The sequence below is a fragment of the Dermochelys coriacea genome, chromosome 7, assembly GCF_009764565.3.
Source record: "Dermochelys coriacea isolate rDerCor1 chromosome 7, rDerCor1.pri.v4, whole genome shotgun sequence".
In the NCBI taxonomy this organism is placed as follows: Eukaryota; Metazoa; Chordata; order Testudines; family Dermochelyidae; genus Dermochelys; species Dermochelys coriacea.
The window spans coordinates 20,302,676-20,319,332 of NC_050074.1; the positions used below are offsets into that span (position 1 = coordinate 20,302,676).

At 44.7% G+C, this 16,657-nt stretch overlaps 1 protein-coding gene across 4 annotated transcripts in view; it reads left to right on the forward strand.

Moving 5' to 3' along the window:
• The window catches only part of GRIP2 (glutamate receptor interacting protein 2), a 490,758-nt gene that overhangs the window by 159,127 nt on the left and 314,974 nt on the right, over positions 1-16,657 (forward strand). The window lies entirely within an intron of this gene.

The window sequence follows — 16,657 nt, forward strand, 5'->3', positions numbered from 1 at the left end:
TGAGCCTATCTGTGTGGGTTGGGGGGTTACCTAGAGTAAAACATGGATGGGATTGCAGCCTCTTGTGACCTTTCCCAGTCTGCATGAAAGTTGCACCAATTTGGCATACATGCCACATGTGCCAGGACCATTCCATCCATTTAACACATGGGTACATAAGCTTTCCTCCTTATTGGGATTATTGCTGGCCACAAGTTATTCCAAAGGCTGGAAACCAACCTCTGAGCACTTACCCATGTATCTAGAGACCCTGGAGACCTTTACGAATAATCAGGCCCTTCTGGACTGCCTTGTGGTTAAGTCACAGGACTGGGAGGTGGAAGACCTGGCCATGCCTCTGCCTTTCCGGATGACCTTGAGCAAGTTAATGTCACCTCTCTGTGCCTCAGGTTCCCCATCTGGCATTTGTGCAGTTGAATTCCCTAGTGCCTGTAAAGCACTTTGGGATCCTCCGATGGAAGGCATTATATCAGTGCAAAGTATTAAGTCGTATTGACTTTCATATCACTTAGTCCCTCTGTTTCTTCCCCGTGAATCCTTTTCCCCCTTAAACTTCTGCATTTGGTTGCACTGTTGATGTGGATCACAAACCTGGTTAGTTGCATCACCTCTGGGACCTGTGATGAATGAAAGGTCATTGTCGACCAGTTTGACTCGCTGTTAATGGATACTGCTTTAACCTTCCATTGCTTTTCAGATGTCTGTGAATATTTCTCTCTCTCTCGCCTCTCATCCCCTTGAATAATGTCATAGCTGAAATGCTCCTTTATACACTTGCCTTGATTTGAAATTAAGATGAGATGATATTACAAAACAAGTGTAACTGACGAAAACCATTGTTCTTTTCATTAGTTTTACATTCTTTCCCTCCCTGCATACTAAATACCAAGTAGATGGGCAACATACAGCGCTGGGAATCTGGAGATTGCTGTTCTAGTCCTGGCTCCATTACTACACTGTTTCGCTGTTACCTTGTGCTCCCCCTACCTGTTGGTTGTATCCACCTGCTGTGTCTCATTTTATAGATTGCAAAATTTTGGGGGCAGGGAATGTCTTTTTATGATGTGTGCATACAGCGCCTAGCACAATAGGGCCCTGATCCTTTATTGGAGCCTCTAGGTGCCACCAATATATATAGAGATATAGATATTTAAAATGGCTGTGCTGGGTGACCTTGGGCAAGTCACATCATCTCTCTGTGCTTCGGTTTCTAGATACAGAAATGCTAGATTATGATGCTTAACCTCCTCTGTATATAGCAGTTGGAGATCTGAAGAGCTAATTGTTATTTATTATAGCAATATTAAATGTAAGGTGGAGTCCTTTGATCAGAAAGGGAGATTCCTACTTTGGCTTTGAAGTTTCCAGTCCCTAGCTGCAGCAGGGGGACGAAGTGCTGAGCTCCCTTAAATCCCATTGAAGTTGGTGGGGGTTGAGGCAGCTTAGCATCCCACAGGTGGTGTTCAGAACCCTGGTTCCAGATCTTCAGAATTCTGGAAGCAAATTCTGCACTGACATGCGCGCCAGCATCCTGGACAGCTCTTCCAGCTTGCAGCAATTTCACAGATGTGGTCTGAGCCCTGGGAACTGATGGAAAGATTTTTTGCGTGTGCTCTGCTCTTCACTAGGGGGATAATTTTCTCTTCTCATCTCATGACGCGCTGAGTCTTTTTTCTCTAGATCACTGGTTCAAATCCATCCTGGGTCAATAGTGGCTTTAAGGCATCCCCCCGGCTCCGCTAATAGCTCTTCAGCCATGTATGTGAAATTAATTGGTGAGTCCTAGTTTAGTTCCTAGTGGGACAGATGTAGATATCACAAAAAACACAAGCACTACTTGGCACTCTTGTTGGGCATCTAATCAGAGAGGGTGAGGATTAAATGAACTGTGGAGGCTGGTCTTCCCTCTCAGCTTTAGAGGTCATCCCAAACATAAGGTGTGTTGGTGGGATATCAATGGGGAGCTTGAATTGCTGGGGCTGACGCTGTGTCTATTTTGTGGACAGACTGCATTCTCTAGGGCTATAAATATGGAACCTTTTCCCCTCATAAATTCATTAAAAAAAATTTAAAGTGTGCATGGGGGGGAGGGGGGAATAAAAGCCAGCTGACCAGATCTGAAAATCAGTAAATTATAATATAATTCCCATTTAATTTAAATGCTCAAGGAACCTCCAGGACATAGACAGCTTGACTCCCTGCATTGAAACGTTCATGACTGACTTGAATAAAATCATAATGCAAGCTTGTATCTCTCGCTAGCTCTAGTTTTAGCAGGCTTTTATTTGTCTGCCTCATTTTTATGCCCACGTCACACTTCAAATCACTTTAGAAAAGCGTACACATTTAATCTGACTCCTGGTGCCATGTGTATCTCATTGATTACAGACCCTTTTTAAGAAGCCGTTGTGACTGACTCTTTGCATGCCCTGCTGTCAACAGCTTTTTGCTTCTTTAAGCCGCTTGAATGACTTTGCTTGACAGATTATAAGCCTTCCCACAAATACAATATGATTACTGAATTACTGTAAACTTTGCTCTGGGAATGCCAGTCATTTAGCATGTGCAAAGCATCAGCAACAAAAGGCAGTTGTAGTTTGCCATGTGCACCCCTGAGAGAGAGGTTATCTGGGGAATGAAAATAGTGCAGAGGAATCCATTTCCTTATAAATCATATGAGGAGTTGGTGTCAAAAGAGGGAATTTTCCTGGCTGGTGTACATTTTCATGGTCCAAATGTATTCACAAATAAATTCAATAGCAAACACCCCTCTCTGAAGATGGATCATTCCATTTCCACAGCATAGGCCACAGATATGGCACAGAAAGGGCCCAGAGAAGGTAGGGAATGGAAGGAATTGACTGGCTGAAGAGTGATACAAATAATTAACGTTCTTACATGTCTTGTCACGAGGCACAATACCAAATCTTGGGCCACACTTCCACCGCTAGACAAGCGCATTGGGATGTGCCTTAGAGCTATGTGATATAAATGATTTTTTAAAAAGAAAAAGATAAATGCGAGGTTGGGGGGGGAAACTGTGAAAGCATTTGCTATTAGTGGTTTGGGATGACACCTTTCAACAACAGCTACAACAACGAATTAGAGAGGAAGCACAGTCTAATACACAGGTCTAAGAGCCTGGAAATCTGTATTTTGTTAGAACCTCTGCCATAAATTTCCTGTGTGACCTTGAGTACACTGCTTATTTTCTCGGTGCCTCAGTTTCCTTTATTGTAAAATGTGTCAGGACTGGAGCTTTAGGTGCTTTCAAAAATCCCACTCACAATTCCTATATAAATCACACAGAGAGACACTTGGGGAGTTGTGATTATTACCTTGATTATTCATCTCCACAAATGTAGACCTCTACTTCTAAAACTAATACAGTAGAAACTTAGGGTTGCGCACATCAGAGTTACGAACTGACCGGTTAACCACATACCTCATTTGGAACCAGAAGTACGCAATCAGGCAGCAGCAGAGAGGGGGAGGAAAGGCAAATAGAGTACAATGTTGTGGTAAACATAAACTACTAAAAAAATACAGGCAAAGTTTAAAAAAATGAAAGATTTGACAAGGTAAGGAAAGTGTTTCTGTGCTTGTTTCATTTAACATAACAGTCATAGAAATTAAGATAGTTAAAAGCAGCATTTTTCTTCTGCATTGTAAAGTTTCAAAGCTGTATTAAGTCAATGTTCAGTTGTAAACTTTTGAACGAACAACCATAATGTTTTATTCAGGGTTGCGAACATTTCAGTGTTACAAACAACCTCCATTCCCAAGGTGTTTGTAATTCTGAGGTTCTACTTTCGTCGGTTCCTACATTTTTACCTGTGGACCACCACTAGAGGGCATCATATTCATTCATACACCACATTGTGAGTATTGGGTGGTATTTTTAAAAGCACCTAAGTGATTTTGGAGCACAGGTCCCAGGGACTTTCAGTGAGACCTGTACTCCTAAATCACTGACCTGCTTTTTGAAAATCCCACCTGTTCTCCTTAGCAGAGGGACTGCAGGAGAGAAAAGGAGCAGCGGTAGTGAATTCTAATGAAAATGTGTTCCATTCTCCTGAACATTTGTTCCTCAGCTGTATGCAGTAAGGCATCCACTCATACCAACTTAGGTTTCTGGGGGTGCTGGCTATGGTGTGTTCTTCTATCCCAGTATGAACTACAGGCAGCCCTCCAGCTAGAAGAAATGTTTTAAAATAGTATTTTATTTATGTTTTAGGTTTGTTTTTTCTATCTTGGTTTCAAATTCCAGGGGGAAAGTGCTCAGGAACTCAGATGAGCTCTGCGCACCTCTGAAAATAGTTCTGGAAGGTCGCACTGCCTGAGGTTCGACCCGGCCCACTGTACAAAATCTGTTTTGCATGCACTGTCACCCAATTTACACATGTAAATGCAGGAACGAACGGGTTGCCTGAACCCTCTGTGAGCTTGTGTTTATCTCTGGTGGCTGAATGATATGGATGAATTTTGATAGTTCAGCCAACGAAGTCCCCCCAAAAGATTCCCTCATCTCCCAATGCGCGTGCACAAATTCCAGTGCCTCCTTGGAGCACTGGCGTTAGCAACTGTTCTGGTTTGAACATTATGTGCATGGACGGCAGGCTTCAGCAGATGGCGTAAAACTCCAGAGAAGACATACAGAGAGTGAAATATTCCAAGGATGATAATGGATGCAATTTAGATAAGTAAGTAAGCCAACTGATAACTAATATTTGATGCAGAGGAACTGTAGGTGGAATTATTAGCACGTGAGTTTACCCTCATGTCAGAAGATGCCTGTGTGGGCAGTAGTTAACTCTTCTGGCACTAGGGTTTCTTGCAAATTCAGTGGCATTGTTCTTGGTGCTCATGTGAAGAAATACTCATTCAGGCACCAGAGAGTTAGGGTATGTCTATACTGGCAGAGTTACATCGCCAGTAGTTACAGCGCTGCTCAGAGAGTGCTGAAGGGAAACCACTCTTGCGTGTTCACACTGTTAGCTGCCTGTGTAATAGCATGTTCACACTGAGCGTATTCGGAGCAGTGCACTCTGGGCAGCTATCCTACAGAGCATCTCTTCTGCTGCTAAGAGTTGTGGGAAGGTGGAGGAGGTCATGGGGCATCTTGGATCCTGTCCCAATGCCCCGTGATGCCTTGCTTCTCATGCCAGCAATCCCTGTACTTCCATCTGCATTTGGCACCATCTTTCAACGGTTTGTGTATTGTGCGCTCTGCTTCTTTGGTCTGGAGGAATGGATCCTGCACTGTTGACCAATATGCTGCTCACTCTCACTAACATTCCCCTCCTCCTCCACATCCTCATGCAAGATTTCCTCCTCATGGCTTGGTCCACTCTCGACTGGCACGTGAGCCACCGAAGTATCCACAGGGGCCTTCGCAGTGGAGGTGGGGTCACCAGCGAGTATCGTGTCCAGCTCTTTGTAGAACCGGCAGCTCATGGGTGCAGCACCGGAGCGGCGGTTGCCCTCCGCGCCTTGTGGTGGGCATTCCACAGCTCCTTCACTTTGACCCTGCACTGCCGTGTGTCCCGACCATGGCCCCTTTCTGTCATGCATCGTGAAATCTGTCCGTAGGTATCATAATTCCTACGGCTGGAGTGCAGCTGGGCCTGGACAGCCTCCTCTCCCCAAACGCTGATGAGGTCCAGCAGCTCGGCATTGCTCCAAGCGGGGGATCACCTGGTGCATGGAGCCGGCATGGCCATCTGGAAAGATGTGCTGAGACCACTGCACGCATCACCGAGCAAACAGGAAGGGGACTTTCAAAATTCCCAAGGAATTTAAGGGGTGGGGCTTGTAGTAAGAGGAGGCCCTGAAACATAAATTCTTGTATCAGAGGTCCAGTCTGAGGCCTGAAGCCTGAACCAAAGTACTTCCAGGCAGTGTTAAGCAAAGCTGGGCTGTGAGCCAGAGGCAGGTCACACTCACAGAAGTTGGCAAGAAAAGGTTGTTAGAAGCATGTGCACACACACACTAGTGCTAATGAGAGGAACTTGTGCCAAGACAGCATCACAACACTCCACAGACATAACAAGGAACAGGCAGCTGCATCTTAAAGGCAGGGTCAAAAGGACAATATGATGGATAGATTCGTTTGAACTATGATGAGTAATCTGTCCTGCAACGGTATAAAAGTAGGTCCGGGAGCGCACATCTTTGTCCAGCCTAGGGGGCAGTGGAGTGTCCCGCCACTGACTGAGCTGTGTCCAGGGCCGGCTCCAGGCACCAGCTTTCCAAGCAGATGCTTGGGGCGGCATTTAGAATGGGGCGACAATCCATGTCCCACGGTGGCAATTTGGCGGCAGCTCCACCACTCTTCCTGCTATGGTGGCTTTCGGCAGCAGCTCCACCGCTGTTGCGGTGGCGGCAATTCGGCGGCGACTACTTGGGGTGGCAAAATTGGTAGAGCCGCCCCTGGCTGTGTCCATTGCCAGGGAGCACAAATTCGTAGTATGCCCTGTAGAGTCTATAGGGAACTATTACTGTGTTTCGTTTGACAGTAAACCTGGCTTGGGTTCCTTCATACCTTACTAGAGTCTGTGGTTTTGGGGGTTCTCTCAGGGTGTGCTGTGTTAGCTATCTGCGCAGAGCTGGGGCAGCACACAGAGGGAACACGCACACAGCTGACTGTTATCATTGAACAAGAGCAGAACACCACACTGGTAGCTGCCGACAACAGGGTTCACAGTTGGTCACCTGAGGGCAAGGCAGTAGAGTTCAAACCGATGACCAAAGAGGTAAGAATAGGCTGTCAAGGTTCCTTCCCCACTCTGTACTCTAGGGTACAGATGTGGGGACCTGCATGAAAGACCCCCAAAGCTTATTTTTACCAGCTTAGGTTAAAAACTTCCCCAAGGTACAAACTTTGCCTTGTCCTTGAACAGTATGCTGCCACCACCAAGCGTTTTACACAAAGAACAGGGAAAGAGACCACTTGGAGATGTCTTCCCCCAAAATATCCCCCCAAACCCTACAGCCCCTTTCCTGAGGAAGGCTTGATAATAATCCCCACCAATTGGTACAGGTGAACACAGACCCAAACCCTTGGATCTTAAGAACAATGAAAAATCAATCAGGTTCTTAAAAGAAGAATTTTAATTAAAGAAAAGATAAAAGAATCACCTCTGTAAAATCAGGATGGTAAATACCTTACAGGGTAATCAGATTCAAAACAGAGAGAATCCCTTGAGGCAAAACCTTAAGTTACAAAAAGACACAAAAGCAGGAATATACATTCTCTCCTGCACAGCTTATTTTATCAGCCATTAAACAAAAGGAAATCTAATGCATTTTTAGCTAGATTACTTACTAATTTAACAGGAGTTGGGAGGCTGCATTTCTGATCTGTTCCCGGCAAAAGCATCACAAAGACAGACAGAACCCTTTGTTCTCCAGCCCCTCCAGATCTGAAAGTATCTTGTCCCCTCATTGGTCATTTTGGGTCAGGTGCCAGTGAGGTTACCTTAGCTTCTTAACCCTTTAAAGGTAAAAGGGTTTTGCGTCTGGCCAGGAGGAATTTTATAGCACTGTATACAGAAAGATGGTTACCCTTCCCTTTATATTTATGACACAGGCATTGTGGGACACCTTCCGGAGGCCAATTGCAGCACTGTAATTGACCAGGGTGTCGCCACTGTCGTGGTGGTGTACCCCCAGTGCAGAAAGAGCTATGCCTCTCATCAGGGTGGTTTTTTTTTTTTTTACAGCAGTGCAATTGTGCAGTTTCTGCACACTAAGTGGCTTGGCACTATGTACACCTCGGGAGTTACAGCTCAGAAAGCTGCTTTACTGCACACAAACTTGCCAGTGTAGACAAGGCCTTAGTTTTGTGCAACAAGCTGCTGGGGTACATCTAGAGCTGGAATTTTCTGATGGAGCGTCTTTCCATCGGAAAATGCAGATTTGGTAAAAGTGAGATGTTTTGTGGCAATGTGTCAAGTGCCACAACATTTTGTTTTGAGGGAAGAAAAAGAAAAAAAATGAATAAGGTTTTAAATGTGTCTTTTGGACATTTTCAGAACAGAGTACTTGGAGTTTTCATTTTTGAAACAACTTTAGTGTCAATGTGTTATACATTTTATATTTAAATTGGAACAGAATGCTTTCACCTGATATGATTTTTTCCCCAAACAATTTTTTGTGGGAAAATTTTGAATTTTTTCTTTTCTTGTTCCAGAAGAAAAAAGTTCTAATGTGCAGAATTACCTGCAAAATGAACAATCCAGTTTCCACCTATCTCTAGCTGTAACTGAGGAATGAGGTGGGACAGGCATGGCGGCCAACCAACCCCTCCTCTTAATTTAAGAAGGATAGATCCTGATTTTGAGCAGGGTACTTATCATTCCTTCACGCTGCCCTTGCATAGAGCTGGATTTCAGTGGTGTTATACCACATCTTTACTCTTCTCCCGTCAGATATCCTATAGGTTCAATGTCGAGGGCTTGACCCTTTTCTTCCTTAGATATGTCTCACATTTTACTACATTGATAAGCTGTTGGGCTATTGCTGACGGCTGAACCCAGACAATAGGGAATCCCTGCAGAAGAGAATGAGCAAGTATTTGAGCAGTAGAGATTTCAATGCATTGCTCCCTGCAGAGAGAGGGAGCAAGGGAGGTCTCTCACATTCCATACAAGACGCTAGCCTTTTTCAGAGGTAGCAACTGCATACATTTGACATATGTCTGATCAAATTTATTGCACATTGTGTGTGGAGGGAGTGTGTGTGCATCTGCATACACCTGATTTTGTGGGTGTGCGTATTTGTGTCTAATAAGTGTGCATACAGTTGCCCTGATTTCACCTCTCAGAAAGGCAAGCTACGAATTCTGCAATTTGATTTTTTTTTATGTAGCAAACACTAACTAATATGGTAAACACGAATGGAGCAAATGTTAACGCTAGTTAAACAGTGTTCTTTACTTCCTGTCGTAAATTGTGCGGGGTTCCCTTGTGCCATTAAACTGCTGTCATGTATGTTACACCCTGTAGTGGTTGCATGTCCGTAGTTGGTGAACTGCTTCCCATCTGTATGTTTCCAAAAGTGCACAGGGATCCGTTGAGATGAGAAGTGCTATGTAAATGTCTAACCATGTTCACTGTCTACTTTTGATATAACAGGGACTGGTTCACTCTGGTTGGTGTAGCAAGCGGTAATCTGGTACCCTGTGGCACAGGGCAGAATCAACATGAGGAAGAGCAGGGGATAGTACTGCCTTCACCCTCAGGATTTTCCTTGGGACTGTAGGGAAAGCAGCTTAGTCTGTGTCTACAGAAGCTTTGCTGGTGGAGGACGTACAAAATCAGCATACCCCTGACTATGCTCTGTTCCCAGCAGATCTTCCCACTTTTGGGGGGGTGCTGCCTCTTTACCTCCTCCTTCTAGGGGCAAGGAGACTTACTTTTCCACAGTCTCCACCAACCCTAGTTTTCCTAGGGCCTCTGATGGCTTCCGCCCAGGGGTGTTGGAACAGTTTGTATACTGGGGGTGCTGAGAGCCATTGAACCAAACTGTAAACCCTGGATATAATGGAAACCACTTCAAGCCAGGATGTGCAGCACCCCTTCTTCCAGCACCTCTGCTTCCACCGTGTGCAACGTGGACTAAATCTCCTGATTAAAGTATTCCTTGCCATTACAGAACAGCAGCATATCTGCAGAGGAAAGGCAGCTGGGTTGTGGCAGGAAGAAAATATGTGCGAAAGCTCCTCTAGCACTAGTCCCTCTATCATTGTCATCTTATGTACAAGTGTGATACAAGCTTCCCACATGTGTAGCGGTATCAGAGCCCAGTTTGTATGACCACGCGACACAGAGCTAGACTAAATGCACATCTGAGTGTTAATTATTTAGGGCCAACAGTGCCATCAAATAATTCAGAGAGTAATTGGGCCCAGGGGTGCTGGAACAGGGGCATCCAGGGAGCCATGATCCCATCACTTTTTACTGGACATAAGGGCAAGCGCGGAGGGAGGTTGTTGGGGGGGAAGAGGCAGCATGGGAGCGGGGCCTCGGGGGAGAATAAGTGGTGTGGGGGCAGGGCCTCAGGGGGAAGAGGTGGTGTGGAGGTGTGGTCTCAGGGGGCACGGGCAGCATGGGGGCAGGGCCTTGGCGGGCCAGGGTGGTATGAGGGTGGGGGCTCCAGGAGAAGGGGTGACACAGGAGGCGGGGCATTGGTTCAGGCACCTGTGCGCCCCTCTTCCCCCCCCCCCCCCGCCCCCAACACCACCGCTTTTAGGTCACTACCACCACTCCTGATAGGGCCTGATGTAAAGGAACTAGGATAGCATAGTATTTACAGGCCTGATTTCTAGGGGTGGTGAGCAGCCACAGCTCCAGATGATTTTCCTGGGATCTCTGGGTGCTTAGCACCTCCGAAAATTAAGTCCCTCTTATGGTAACTTTTGTAGGTCTGACCCTTTTTTCCATTGACGGATGAGATAAAACCCAGCTGGAAGGTTGTAGAGGTGAGTCCAAGCTGAAGTGAAGCACAGAGCATTCCCAGGCGAGTTTATTTCCCTCATGCCCCCACTTTTTTGGTGAAAATGGCCACTAGTTACAAAACAACGGATTATTTGGCGCTGCTTGCACACCCATATTCCCTTTACAACATGTCATGTACATTTGCTTGCTTTAATGGTAACGAATTGGAAGAACTCTGTGCCCTACAGGCCAAACCTGGCTTCTGAGCACCCAGATTCGTTTCATTCTGCTAACCAGATATGTCAGTGTTGATTTTTTGATAATTGTTGCTTGTGATAAATGAGGCAGAAACAATAGAAATTACGCCAGTAGTAGTAGGAATTTTACATTTTACTGGGGGCTGTGAGTGGTAAAAATAGTGATTTTTGTTGATGTTACTCAAAACCTGATTATTTGTAACATTAAACTGTCCACTCTTATTATGACATAGCGTGTATTTTCTCAGTGCCGTAGGGATGTCATAACTACTTCCTATCCGTAGGAATGACATACAGCAAACTGCAAACTAGCTGGGTACTCAAAAAGAAAAGGAGTACTTGTGGCACCTTAGAGACTAACAAATTTATTAGAGCATAAGCTTTCGTGGATGCATCCGATGAAGTGAGCTGTAGCTCACGAAAGCTTATGCTCTAATAAATTTGTTAGTCTCTAAGGTGCCACAAGTACTCCTTTTCTTTTTGAGAATACAGACTAACACGGCTGCTACTCTGAATAGCTGGGTACTGATTCCCCTCTTGCTTACACCATAAATGAACAGATTTCCTCTGAGATAAGCAGGAACCTGCTCCTCTATGGCATGTACTGAACTGACGCTATACAGCATTAGAATGCAATGGTGAATGAAGTTAGTTTAAATTATGGAATGTGAGTGTCTGAGAGTAACTGATCAGTTAGCTTGTATATGTTCTTGGAATCCTTTGCCTATCTGTTCATTTTAAGTATGACTTATTTATATGCATTCCCATTTCAGTTTGCAAAGTCAGCTTAATGTTACATGTCTTATTGTCACCGGAATTAAAGAGGTGAAAAGTACACTGAGTTCAGGGAAGGACACAGACAGCAGCCTGCAGGCTGAGTTGAGAGGCTGGTTAGTTTTCAGTGTAGTTTACTGTGGGATCTGTAGTATAATAATGACAGCGGCTTTCCGGTTGCAGGGGAGTGAGAATAGAAGGAGACATTAACTGCATTGGAGGCTAGCGTATATTTATTTGAACTTTGATCCGTGCCATCCAGTGTCACTCCAGTGGTTAAAATGGGTGGATCGGGTTGGGAACAATAACAAATCAACCAGAACCGTCATTCAAAATAGAGACAAAACCTAACCAAATCCTTTGCACTGTGATAATGTTTAGTTAACTTTTTTTTCTTAAACATGTAGCTATTTACTTTTCATTTTTATGCTATTTCCCCGTCTCCTGGTTCCATCAGACATGCTGAAATGCTTTGATAAGGACTGTTAAGAAGTTCCAAGCTCCACCAGCTGGAAACTTGTGATATTCCCATCTGAGAGATTATCCTCCTGGGGCAGATCATCCGAGAGACCAAGCTTGTGTGAAAACCTGTTTTGGGGACCCAATCCTGCAAGGTGCTGAACAAGAAGTGGAGATGCTCAGTATTATCAACTCCACTTAGCACCTCCAGAAGTTACTCAGCATTTTGTAGGATTGAGCCTTTTACAACAGAGGTTCTCAAATTTAGGGGGGTCACAAGGTTATTACAGCGGGAGGTCGTGAGCTGTCAGCCTACACCCCAAACCCTGCTTTGCCTCCAGCATTTATAATGATGTTAAATATATTAAAAAGTGTTTTTAATTTATAAGGGAGGGGTCACACTCAGAGGCTAGCTATGTGAAAGGGGTCACCAGTACAAAAGTTTGAGAACCACTGTCTTACAAGGTTAGTTCTAGCCAGATCTTGCTAAGTTGAGGGGTTTGGATGAGACTTGAATCAGTTGACCAACATTTTGGAGGGCTGCCTTTCCCTAGCTGTTGGTTTTTGACAATGAAAAAGAAAGCCCCATCAGTGATATCTGAAGGTTTAGAAAATGTCATGATCACTTTTTGGCCTGCATTTGGAACTTGGAAATGTCCTCAGTAAAATTGTGGCTGATTTAATTTAGAACCTAGTTTGGAATATCATAATATTTAGTTATCTGATGAAGATGAAGAAATAAGAAGGGTATGAAAGTCCCCACCCACACATTTCCACCACTACCACTGCAATATGCTATGGATGATCATATGGATGAACAATTTGGTTCTGTAGAAATAAGACACTATCTCTTTAAAATTCTAGGAGGGAAAGAGGATCAGACCTTTTGATGTAATATCTTCCTCTCCAACCAGTGAATGGACAGAAGGAAATGATAGAGTAAGAAATTGTGTGAGTTTGATGGAACAATGACAGCAGAAAAAGCAGAACACTTAGGGGGATGAAGGACCCTAGCACCTCAAGACACATTATGTCCATAATAACTAAAGATTAAGTGAAAGACTGTTTTATTCTGTCCTGAGTTTGTGGCCTACATCCTGTTTATAAAGACACAGCATAAGAATGCTTCTCTAGTGAATTTCCTGTTAGCTAGGGTGGTAGGGTCACATTCCAGCCAGCTTTCAGCTTCAGGGACATAGGGACTCCGTACTGTGCAGTGCCAAAGAACTCTGAGAACGAAATGCTGGGTGGCCACTTATCACTTTGATCCAACGATGGACTAATTAAAACTGTACCTTACAAGACTGGATTTTAATGAGATGTTTAGTGTCTAGGGGGGAAAAAACAACAAAATAAATCCCAACCATAGAAACACAGAACTAAGCACTGTTTTCCGAACCGTTTTAATACACTTACAGTAAAAGCAGAGAACGATTAGGATCGTCTCCTTCTGAACTAAAGTCTGGACGTAAATTATCTCTGAGGATGCCAGCCTGCCATTCTGTTTTAGTACAAATAACTCATACGATAATTACGATGGGCCTGACTACATCTTTATGCTACAACAATCACCCTGAAGGCACTTCAATTAAGAAAGACTTGAAGTTCTAAGCAGCAGAACCAAGAGCTTCAGGTACTTTTGTTGTCAGTACGCAAATTTTTAATCTGTATGCGGATTATATATTTTACCCCCATTTCTGTGAATCAGTGCACTGCTTTAGTAAGGCCCTTTTAACAGCTGTGCAGTTTTACTTGGGAGAACAGAGGGGAGTATTTTACACAGTCCGAAAGCACCCAGATTAAAGATCAAGGGCTTGGCTACACTTGCGAGTTACAGCGCTTTAAAGCAGCCCCAGGCGTCCTAACTCCTGACCCATCCACACTGGCCAGGCACGTAGAGCGCCTGGACTCTGCAGCTGGAGCGCTCCTGGTACTCCACCTTCACGAGAAGCAAAATGCTTGCTGTGCCCTGGCTGAAGTGCTGCGGCATCAGTGTGAATGAGGTTGTGCATTACTGCGCTCTGATTGACCTCCGGGAACATCCCATAATCCCCTTAAGTCAAGTGGCCACTCTTGTCATTTTTTTGAACTCGCTGTAGGAATGCAGATAAACTCTGTTTCTGACAGCTGGCTGCTTATCTGCTCTGGGACAAAGGAACCATTAGTGAGGAATGCTGCTTGCTTTGAGTGAGTGAGAGAGAGGTGGGGGGGCGTCTGCTGCTGTCTGAATTTACAAGACATCATGCTGACGTGCTCTCAACTCCCCCAAAACCCACTCTTTCTCCCCCCAAATACACACTACACACTCCCTGTCACACTCTACCCCACCTCACCCCAGTTTGAAAAGCACGTTGCAGTCACTTGCATGCTGGGATAGCTTCCCATAATGTACCGCTCCCAATGCCGCTGCAAGTGCCGCAAATGTGGCCACGCCAGTGCGCTTGAAGCTGTCAGTGTGGACAGACTGCAGCGCTTTTCCTATTGCACTCTCCAAAGGCTGGTTTAACTCAAAGTGCTCTACATCTGCAAATGTAGCCATTCCCTAAGTCCCTTAACCAGATTTCGCAGCCTGTTAAAGGAGAAGACTTGTGCACAAGTGATATCTTCAGCAAAATTCGGAGAAGGTTTGAGACTGGAAACTTTCTGAGCTGATATTATAATCCATAAACCCCATTCCCTCCCACTCACCCTCTATTTCAACTTTTTAGAGTTTCTATTCTTTTAGCTGGGTACCTATTTAAATGACTTAACAAGGTTGTTAATTTCAGACAATGGAAATAGTCACATACTGTAACCCTTCCCCTTGGTTTTTTTTTTTTTTTTTTTTTTTTTTTTTTTTTTTTTTAAACAAAGAGTTTGTGAAAGGGACTGAGTTGAGAGACCTGGAGACCAGAGCCTTGCATTTATCTGCAGATCAGATAGAGCATAGCTAAGGCTGGTCTCAATTCCCCCATGCTGGCCTCCAGCCAGTATACCGTAGCTCCCTCCATGTGGCCTGGTTCCCATTGCCCTATTCTGTCACTGATCTTTGCAGAGGTTACCAACACAGGGGCAAAATGTGGCAGTGGATTGTGTGATGGGAAATGCACTATAACTAACACAATTGGCCACTGAATAGCCATCGGATGGTAACAGCTTTCAGTTGCTAGCAAACAAAGTGAGCTTTAAACCAGCAACCTGGAAGTAAAAGGCTCTGGGTTCAACTGTACCCAGCACTGGGTGTAGCTCTGCAAGGAAGCTGCAAGGAAGTCTAGGCCAATGGGCCAAGTAACTGGCCAGGATAACATAAAGCCCCCAAAAGAAAAGGAGGACTTGTGGCACCTTAGAGACTAAAATTTATTTGAGTATAAGCTTTCCTGAACTACAGCTCAGCTCATGAAAGCTTATGCTCAAATAAATTTGTTAGTCTCTAAGGTGCCACAAGTCCTCCTTTTCTTTTTGCAAATACAGACTAACACGGCTGCTACTCTGAAACCTGTCATAAAGCCCCCAGCAGAATTTCAGTTCCTTCCCTCTGGGATGCTTTTATTTTTCAAAAGCAAAACAACCCAACAGAAATTAAATAGACTAGCTGAGCTGAGCTGAGCTCTTTCCAGGTCTTTGACTCTTACCTGCAGATCTCTCTGTTAGTTGAGCTGCGTGTTGGCCTTTTATCTAAGGATGAGGTGACCCACAGGCTGTCTCCTGATTTCTGGCCTTAGCTGCCTCACAGGTGATGGGTCTAAATAGTCACAGGTGGGACTAAACCCACCTCCCTGGGATAGAGATATTAATGGCTGCTTAAGCCTGGGGCCAGTCTTCTGCTGTCTATTCTCAGCGTAACCTGGAGTGGCGTGGGTGCTAATTCAAGCTTCTGACCAAGTGGGCAGATCTGCAACAACAGCATCCCTTGCAGCTTTCTGACATTTCAGCTTTGTCCTGATCCAGGAAGTACCACGGTTGTGGAGATAGGAAAAATCAGTGCGATAAATTACCTGAATTTCATGTGGGTTTGGTGTGAATTTCAGGTTGGTTTGGGGGGTTTGCTTTTACCCAGCCCAGTTCACCTGTTCCTAGAAAGTATTTTTAATTAAAAAAGAAAAGATAAATTGGACCCAAATCTGTGTTTTGCAAATTAAAAGGTGTGTGGATTGTAAGGTTTTTTTCCTCACTGGGACTTAAATTAGGGACCCAGAGATCATAAAGAGCAGCTCTACGATTTCAGCTGAAGGAAAATCCTTAACAGATCTCAATAAAAGTAGGACTGATAGTCTTTCTGTGTCCTCAGACAGCTGGGAGGTGAGACTGCATTTTGCACCATTATACCTGCGTGATCATCATTAGCTTCTCCATTAGCCAGTGGTCCTGTATGCCATCTGGATAAGGTGGAAAACCAAGGCACTCTGGTCAGAGGAATGGCACTAGGGAACAAGTACTCTCCTTACTCCAGCCCACAGTTTTCCAACTTGAAAGCTGACGGGGGTCAAAGTGTCATGAACGCCCATGGAGCCAACCAGCCATTAACAAGGGAAGAGTAAGGGAGATGAGCCAGCAACCACTGCGCAGCCATGCTAACAGTGGGAGAAGGCCAGCAGTACTGCTGTTTGGAAACAGAGGGCCTTTGTAGAACTCCCAAGATCCTCCAGTTTCAAAGAGCCATTCCCTTTGGGATCCAACTCCTTTCATTCCTCACTGAAACAGTGGCCAGGAATTAAAGTTGAAGCTCCTGGAGTTTTCCGCCTTTTCTGT